The sequence below is a fragment of the Oncorhynchus tshawytscha genome, linkage group LG14 (assembly GCF_018296145.1).
Source record: "Oncorhynchus tshawytscha isolate Ot180627B linkage group LG14, Otsh_v2.0, whole genome shotgun sequence".
Classification (NCBI taxonomy): Eukaryota; Metazoa; Chordata; class Actinopteri; order Salmoniformes; family Salmonidae; genus Oncorhynchus; species Oncorhynchus tshawytscha.
This window is the reverse complement of record NC_056442.1, coordinates 11,406,378-11,416,499: the sequence shown is the minus strand read 5'-3', so window position 1 is coordinate 11,416,499 and position 10,122 is coordinate 11,406,378. Positions and strand designations below refer to the sequence as shown.

Genomic DNA, 10,122 nt, shown 5'->3' with positions numbered 1-10,122 from the left:
AAATAACATGTGAAGACGAAGTCCAACGATTTCTGCCTGAACTGGGCCTCCTACTGGTACGTGAGGGGTAATGCATTTCAGTGAGAACAAGTCCACCATCCAGATGACCTACCTCTATGTACCCTGTTTAGCTTTGGAAACAGGCTGTGTTCGTTTTAGCTGAGCTTTCATCTCAACACATTTTGACATTGATCAACTTTCATACTCATTTGTGTTGACTACCTAAATAACGTTAAATAGTTTTTAAAGTAACTCCTCTAACTTTTCTAACACGAGCTGTATGTGAAAGTCAATTCGGAGTGAGGCTGAGTTTATGTAGGCAACATTGACACCTGATTCGCCCAACAAAGGACACTTTGGCTGCATTTACACAGGCAGACCAATTCTGATATTTTATTCTCACTAATTGGTCTTTTTACCAATTAGATTAGCTCTGAAAAAGAGCTGATGTGATTGTAAAAATACCAGTTAGTGGAAACAATATCAGAATTGGGCTGACCGTGTAAATGCAGCCCATAATTTCAACATGTAGCTAGGTATACTATCATTCATCCACGGTTGATTGGATCTTTGGAAGTAGTTACCATTAGCCCTATAAATAGGAAGCCAAATTCATTATATTGATAATACACTTTTACCTTTGGATATTGTCTTTTATATGAAGGATGGTTGATGGATTTCTAATTTAATCTACAAATTATTAATATGTTGGATTAATGTCGCCATCTCAACCAAACATCTAAGTTGAAGAATAGGACCAAATCAAACTTGACGTGAAGTTCATTTAAAGTTTGATTTGATGTAGTGCTGTTCTTCAACTTAGATTTTTGGTTGAGATGGAGACGTGAATCCAACATATCAATTGCGTTCACAATTCAATATCCAATTTCTCTACAAATGAATGACTGAGATGTTAGGGCCAGGGTTATGTAGGTAGTCTACGCAAACGAGTATGGAAGCTGATCAGTGTCAATCTGCGTTGACATAATAGCTCAGCTGAAACGAACACAGCTTGTTTCCTAAACTAAGTACAGCACATAAACACAGCAAAAAAAGAAACGTCCTCTCACTGTCAACTGTGTTTATTTTCAGCAAACTTAACATGCTTAAATATTTGTATAAACATAGCAAGATTCAACAACTGAGACATAAACTTAACAAGTTCCACAGACATGTGACTAACAGGAACGGAATAATGTGGCCCTGAACAAAGGGGGGCTCAAAATCAAAAGTAACAGTCAGGTGTGGCCACCAGTTGTATTAAGTACTGCAGTGCATCTCCTCCTCATGGACTGCACCAGATTTTCCTGTTTTTGCTGTGAGATGTTATACCACTCTTCCACCAAGGCACCTGCAAGTTCCCAGACATTTCTGGGGGGAATGGCCCTAGCCCTCACCCTCCAATCCAACAGGTCCCAGACGTGCTCAATGGGATTGAGATCCAAGCTCTTCGCTGGCCATGGCAGAACACTGACATTCCTGTCTTGCAGGAAATCACGCACAGAACGAGCTGTATGACTGGTGGCATTGTCATGCTGGAGGGTCATGTCAGGATGAGCCTGCAGGAAGGGTACCACATGAAGGAGGAAGATGTCTTCCCTGTAATGCACAGCGTTGAGATTGCCTGCAATGACAACAAGCTGAGTCCAATGATGCTGTGACACACCGCACCAGACCATGATGGACCCTCCACCTCCAAATCGATCCCACTCCAGAGTACAGGCCTCGGTGTATCGCTCATTCCTTTGACGATAAATGCGAATCCGACCATCACCCCTGGTGAGACAAAACTGCAACTCGTCAGAGAAGAGCACTTTTTGCCCGTCCTGTCTGGTCCAGCGACGGTGGGTTTGTGCCCATAGGCGACGTTGTTGCCGGTGATGTCTGGTGAGGACCTGCCTTACAACAGGCCTACAAGCCCTCAGTCCAGCCTCTCTCAGCCTATTGCGGACAGTCTGAGCACTGATGGAGGGATTGTGCGTTCCTGGTGTAACTCGGGCAGTTGTTGTTGCCACCCTTTACCTGTCCCGCAGGTGTGATGTTTGGATGTACTGATCCTGTGCAGGTGTTGTTTCACGTGGTCTGCCACTGTGAGGACGATCAGCTGTCTCCCTGTAGCGCTGTCTTAGGCGTCTCACAATACGGACATTTCAATTTATTGCCCTGGCCACATCTGCAGTCCTCATGCCTCCTTGCAGCATCCTAAGGCACGTTCATGCAGATGAGCAGAGACCCTGGGCATCTTTCTTTTTGTGTTTTTCAGTAGAAGGTCAGTAGAAGGGTCTCTTTAGTGTCCTATGTTTTCACAACTGTGACCTTAATTGCCTACCATCTGTAAGCTGTTAGTGTCTTAACGCCCGTCCAACAGTTGCATGTTCGTTCATTGTATATGGTTCATTGAACAAGCATGGGAAACAGTGGGAAACTTACAAACCCTTTACAATGAAGATCTGTGAAGTTATTTGGATTTTTACGAATTATCTTTGAAAGACAGGGTCCTGAAAAAGGGACATTTCTTTTTTTGCTGAGTTTAGATGTAGCCATCTGGATTGTTGACTTGTTCTCACTGGAGTGTGTTTCCCCCTCATATACCAGTAGGAGTCACTGTTTAGGAAGGATTTGTTGGACTGTGCCTTCACATTTTATTTCGATATACCTCGTCATTTAGGTTGATGGCATGATGCTGAAAAGATTGATGTTGATTCAAAAATATAATTTTACTATCAACCTTGAAACAAGGTCAAATAAAATACAGTCTATCAAATATGAAATTCAACATAATTTCAACCACCCCAATAAATATTGAATATAGGATGAAAATTATTTTGTAATGTTTCTACGTTTTCCACGTTGATTCCGCATCACAATATGTTGACAAATGACATTCCAACAACGTTGATTGAACCAGTGTATGCCCGGTGGGCCGTGTGTATGAATCTCTGGGTCTGTGTGAGACTGAGATGGATGTCCCATTCACTTAGACTGATCCCAGATCTGTACGAGTTGACAAGATGGCACAAACAGATCTGGGACCAGGCTACTGTTGACTGATATTGAGCGGTTGCCATAATGTATGTCAGGACAGGACAGTTATCTGGGCCTTGACTCCTACTCGACTTCAGCCCCTGACTCCTACTTTCCCTAATGTGTCTGATCAGGTATCCAGGGCGATGACAACCTCCAATCCATGATCGTTGGCACGGTGATGAGGAAGATTAAGTCTCGCACCTGGAAGAAGCAGCGCTTCTTCAAGCTGCAGAAGGACTGCATGACCATCTGGTACAAGTCCAAGAAGGCCGGGAACACCCACTCCACATGTGAGTAGTGACATTTACAGTACATGCTTAGACCATGTTTAGACAACGTTTAGACAACATCACCTACTGACAGACACACATTTTCTTACATTTGATACATATTATATCATTGTCCACATCAAGATTATGTTCGGCAGCAGGCTATATACTGACTGTACAAAACATTAGGAACACCTTCCTTATGTTGAGTTGCACCCCCCTTTGCCCTCAGAACAGCCTCAATTCGTCGGAGCATGGACTCTACAAGGCGTCAAAAATTGTCCCACAGGGATGCTGCCCTATGCTGACTCCAGTGCTTCCCACAGTTGTGTCACGTTGGCTGGATGTCCTTTGGTTCGTGGACCATTCTTGATACACACAGGAAACTGTTGAGCGTGAAAAACCCAGCAATGTTGCAGTTCTTGACACACTCAAACCAGTTCATTCACCCTCTGAATGGCACACACACAATCCATGTCTCAATTATCTCAAGGCTTTAAAAATCCTTCTTTAACCTGTCTCGCCCTTCATCTCTACGGATTGAAGTGGATTTAACAAGTGATACCTGGTCAGTGACACCTGGATTCACCTGGTCAGTCTATGTCATGGAAAGATCATGTTTTCCTAATGTTTTGTACACTGCTTTGAGTAATTTTGTCGTTGCAGTGCTCTAGTTCTATCATCACTGAAGTGAGTGATAATATTGGGCTACAGGGTTCACCGTGTACCTAAAGACTTGACTTATTCCCTTTAGCCACGAGTGGAGCAAAGGGCCTAAAGAAAACCTAAGGAGATAGCTGAATACCTAAAGAGATACCTAAGTAGATAGTATTCAGCTTCTCTTCTCCCTTTCAACAGTCTCTGTGAGTGATGTGGATACGGTGCGTGAGGGCCACCAGTCAGAGGTTCTGCTAAGCATCGCAGACGAGTTTCCCTCAGGCCGCTGCTTCACCCTGGTGTTCCGTGGTCGCCGTGGCAACCTGGACCTGGTGGCAGGCTCAGCGGATGAGGCCCAGTCCTGGATCAAAGGTATGAGGAAGCTGATAGAAAACCTGGAGAACATGGGCGAGAGTGAGAAGCTTGACCAGTATCCTTTCTGACAAGCTAAACCAATCAATCAAATGTATTTACAAAGCCCTGATGAATTTGTTCTGTTCCACAAGATGCTGACCCAGAGAGAGGACGTTCTCAGGGTGTTCCAGGACTACTCTGGCGACGTACAGAAGCTGTCTCTGCGGGACCTGGAGGAGTTCCTGAGAGATGAACAACTGGAGGAGGTGGACGGGGTTCAGCAGCTGGCCATGGAGCTCATCGAGCGCTACGAACCCTCTGACACAGGTAGTACTGACCTCTGACCCTGGCATGATTTGTGGCTATAGCTGAACAATCACACCCTACGAATTATCAGGTCAATAACCATATCATCAGGTCAACATCATGGTCAAGCAGTTCTTGTTATTTCAACCAAGAACAAATATATTTGAATGAATATCATGATGGATGTAATGAAAAATTAAAATATATGGTTTGAACTGATTGCAATGTTTATTTATTATTTTTTTTGTGTTCCATAGCCAAGATGCTGAAGGCTATGTCTATCGACAGTTTCCTGATGTACCTGGCATCGGCTGAGGGCTCCATCTTCCACCCCAGACAATAGAGCTTGTGCCAGGACATGACCCAGCCCCTCAACCACTACTTCTTCTCCTCTTCACACAACACATACCTGATGGAGGACCAGCTTCGAGGACACAGCAGTGTCGAGGGATACATATGTACTCTACACCAGTGGTGGCTGATGGGAAGGCTTAGTAGGCCGTTCTTGTGAGACGATCTTGATCTCTGTCTTGAGGTGAATTACGACACAACTTTTGGAAGACAGAATCTGAGGGATTGATCGTTGTCCATTCAAATGAATATACTCTGGGACAAAGTCCAAAAATGCTAACTTGTTTCTTCCTCATTAGGGCTTTGAAGCGAGGCTGTCGGTGTGTAGAAGTAGACTGTTGGGACGGTCCCAATGGAGAGCCTATCGTCTACCACGGACACACTTTCACCTCCAAGATCCTCTTCAAAGATGTTGTGAACGCACTGAGAAACTATGCCTTCAAGGTATTTATTTAATCCGAAGAAATTGTAATGACAAGATTAAACCTCTTTGCATGGTATGCTTCACAGGTATTCTCTGCACTATCATGACATAATGTTTACATATCAGTACAGAATACAGGGGTGTTTTTAGCATTTTCATGGTCCATTTACCAGTGTAGTACTTTACACACAGGAATCCAAGAACAGTCCTCACTCAACACCTCATTATATGTGTATGAGTCAGGAGGGGGATCATTCCGTCATGATATCCCAAAGCCACGGCCCTTTCAGAAACCAGAGCTCTCACACAGTAAACCAGCACATGACCGTCCTGTCAAAGACTTATCCTGTTCTGTGCCAAAACGGTCCTCCGTGCCGCCAGGTTCATGTTGTGGGTCAGGGTTTCAGGGCCCTGGTCAAAAGTAGTGCACTGCATAGGGAATAAGGTGCCATTTGGGATGCGGCCACTCATACAGGACAGCCCAGAATGTAGTGGATGGACTACATAGAGGGTGCCGTTTGGGACACACTCTCTGTCTGTCTGCAACTGGATGGTGGCCTGGGCTGCTCCATGCGACCCCTGTCCTGTCTGCCTGAGTGGAGAAGCTGCTGGTGTATAGAGACTGGTAGCAGGTACAGCCTTTCTCCTCACACTGAGAATGCTGCAGTCCAGTGTTGAATTATTCACTCCCCCCTTCCTCCCAGGTATCAGAATACCCGGTCATCCTGTCCACCGAGAACCACTGCGGTGTTGAACAGCAGCGAGTCAGGACCGAGTTTGGGAACCCTGCTGTAGAGTGAGTAGAGACTGTCTTGCTACCTACCTTTCTGTCAGTACTGCCTGGGCCATATGATCTGTGCTGTAAGGTGCAACACTGGCACCGTGAACTATTAAAAAGCCACAGTGTTGTTCCCTCAGCACCGAATAGAATACGATTGATTGTTCTCTCAGCCTGGTCTTTTGACATTGTATTGGGCGTGACCTGCAGGTCCATATAGGACAATGAATGCAAAGACATTATATGCCCTGTATCTCAATGTAAAGACTATGATCTGTCTGTGCATGATGTATATTTGTTCTGCCTCAGTGATTGTAGAATACTGTGCCCACAATCACCAAGTATGCAGGTGACTCTAAATATCTATTATGTTCCATTATCAATATGCAATAGAGAGATGGGTTGAGAGAGAGGTGCAGTCGAGAGGCTTTCTGAAACATGCCCTGGTACAGAAGCATGATATCTATTCCCTGGTGATGAAACAATCTAGATCCATTGTTCTGACTAACAGGAGCTGAAGGGGAAGATTCTTCTCAAGGGGAAGCGACGAGGACGACGCGGCTGACATCGATGAGGACAGCCTCCATAGCAACAGCCTCCGACGCATGGCCAAAGTAGGCTACTGGTGTGTCTGTGTGGGTGGGGGTGTGGGTGTGTGTGTGTGGGGGGACCTCCACAGTGGCAGCCAAGGTGGGCTTTTTTTCATTAATTAGTCTATTTTCTCTTGAACCATGTGGTCTATCTACTAGAAACTCAAGGACAATATGGACACAGACAAAAAACAATTTATACTATATTTTGAATATATATATTTTTAAGTTATTCAAGTATAAATTACCAAAGTTACGATAGATAGGCATAGATGTTCTGTTAATTACCAAAATTACTGGGGATTCCGGTAACTTTGGTAAACTACCGGTAGCTTTGCAACCCTAGACCTGTCACTAAACTCTGGGCCTGCCATGATGTAGTTGTATATATTTCAGTCACTCCTTCTCAACTCCATCTCCCGCTCTCATATCCACTTAGCAGAAGACGTCAGTCACTCACTTCTCCATTGTCCCTCAATTCCATCAGGGCAAAAGTGTATCATCTTAGTCCGAATCTGCTGATGTGTTGACTTAACACTGTTATAGGACTGATATTGTCCAAGAGTTGCATTCAACTCTGACATCGCTCATGAAAGATATAGGGCTAAAGCCAGCGACTAGACCAAGTGAGCCTCCTAATGGTGCCATACGAACACCAGAGATAGCCATAGACAGAGAGAGGACGAGAGAGCCGACGGCACCAACACTCTTTCAAGACTGTACTACTGTCTTGAGAAAGAAGACTGACTGACTGACTGGCTGACTGACTGTTTGTTTGTTTGTTTGTTGGGTGGGTGGGTGGGTGGAAGGTTGCGGGTAGAGGTAGAGAGCCCTCTAAAATGAGACACTTAAATTGAAGTCAGGGATCACCTATGTAGCTAAACACTGAAGCACCTCTGACTTTATTCTTGGTTCTTTCATGATATCGGTCAATAACAAGTAGTGCCCATTAACAGATTAGATGGGTGTCCATGGGTCTAAGACATCATTTAACATTGGCACTCTATGTTTAATGAACGGCATAAATTAGAATGCCATACTAGGGATGACATGGTTTGATCATTATGGCAATCAGGGGTAAAGCCAGTAGTCTACAGGAGCAGTGAGCTCTGGGAGGACCTTGACTCTGATGATGGCTGTCCTGTCCTAAACACAGACTGTAGCTCAGAGTCTCTGTTTGTGTTCGGCCCCGGATCTGCTTTCATACAGAGGCAGCCCAGGTGTGCACTAGGACTGGGACACCTGGTTGCATTGCTAATTAGTCTGTCCGTGTGCCCGCCTGCATACCTCAACCTTACGGTCATCGAAGCCTGATTGGCACTGGCAGACCTACTGTGGTTGGCTTCATAGTGAAGTATCACTTACTCCATATTGGGGTTGTCCCGGATCCACTTGCAGCTTTCACCCATGGCTAGCTACACTCCACTCCTTCTCTCGAACTTTACGAGTGCCACGTTGCTCTTATCGCACAGCCTTGTCTTTTGTCAAAACTAGGGTTTTACTGTATATATCCAATCCTCCTAGTGCAGTTGCCCCAAGCTATTGCTCAATTTATATGTAGTTGAATTGAAGGTAGCTTAGTAAGGTCAACACTCCAATTTCCCCGCTGTGGATCAAACAAGCTTATTCAATTCAACTCTCCTTCTTTTCTTCAGAAAAAATGAAGCAGCATCTGTAAAGGGAGCTGTCGGACTGTGTGGTTTACTGCAAGAGTGTCCACTTCAGCAGCTTCAAGCACTCCTGCATTCACTCCAAGTTCTACGAGATATACTCCTTCACAGAGTCCAAAGCCCGCAAACACTTGAGAGAGGCAAGTGGGGCTTGAATCCCTACAGTAACTCATGACATCATCAGTCAGGGTCAACCAGTCACTAACTCACTCAGGACAGTTTGTGTCGTTCTGTTTGGACCCCAAAACAGAAGCCAAAAGTTGTTGATTTACTAAAAGGAAATGTTGTCTGATTTGTGAGATTTAGTCAGTTATTCATTCAGTGGCAAGGGCCGAAACAGAGGCAGAACGACTAGAAGACACAGTGCTTTGTCTGTGTACTGTTCAATTGCATGGTTCCCCAAGCTCATCTCATGTATGATTAACTGCCTGTCTCTCCCAGGGGAAGAGTTTGTGCATCACAATGCCAGGCAGCTGACCAGGGTTTATCCCAATGGCTTCAGAACAGACTCCTCCAACTTCAACCCACAGGTGATGTGGAACACAGGGACTCAAATAGGTAGGTGAGGGCCATTTTAGATTGTTCTAAGGCACGACACAATGATTAAACAAAATATAAATGTCCAATTTCCCAACATGACTTTGTGAATCTAGTTAAGCTCATATTTCTGTTCATTCGGATCAGTTGGTTAATTTCTCTGTTTTCCTTGCTACCTCAGTTGCGTTGAATTTCCAGACGGCAGGGGTTGAGATGAACCTCAACGATGGACTGTTCAGTCAAAATGGCCACTGTGGCTATGTCCTCAAACCTGACTTCATGAGGATGTCAGAGAGGAGGTTCGATCCTGAGGTTCCACAGAACCGGGAAGGCTACCAACCCAGCAGTCTCTGCTTTCAGGTACAAATAACAAACTGAGACCTACCTAAGACACAACCTGAGCTACAACAGAAAAACGACAGCAACCAAGTGGAATGCTAACCTACCCATCTGACCTCAAGCTCTCTCATTGTGTGTGTGTTTTCAAGGTGATCAGTGCACAGCAGCTTCCCAAAGTGAATATCAAGGAGAGCTCCGTTGTGGACCCGTTTGTGAGAGTGGAGATCCATAGACTTCCTCTAGACCAGGCCAAGCAGGAGACCAGATACATAGACAACAATGGTAATATATACACCCATTAAATCCCAACCACATAAATGGTTATAATGTAACTTTTCACAGAAATGCTGATACAAAAAGCAGTATATTACAGTATTATATTATTTTATATATTAATGAATTGTGTTTGCTTTGTGGTTCACCATCCATGTGCCTGAACTGGTCCTGGTACGCTTTGTCGTGGAGGACTACGACAAGGCGTCAAGGAATGATTTTGTCAGACAGTATACCTTGCCTTTCTCATGTATTCAGCAAGGTAAGACTCATCCATGTATTTAAGCGTTTTGTACAAACTCAAAATATAACCTCCTAATATGACAGTCATACACTACCGTTCAAAAGTTTGGGGTCATTGAGAAATGTCCTTGTTTTTGAAAGAAAAGTTGTTGTTTTTTGTCCGTTAATATATAATCAAATTAATCAGAAATACAGTGTAGACATTGTTAATGTTGTAAATTACTATTGTAGCTGGAAATTGCAGATTTTTTTATGGAATATCTACATAGGATTACAGAGGCCCATTATCAGCAACCAACACTCC

General features: G+C 44.3%; 1 pseudogene; it reads left to right on the top strand.

Annotated features, from left to right (window-relative positions):
* Positions 1–2,911: 2,911 nt before the first annotated feature.
* Positions 2,912–9,971, top strand: LOC112267725 (annotated as a pseudogene).
* Positions 9,972–10,122: the final 151 nt, after the last annotated feature.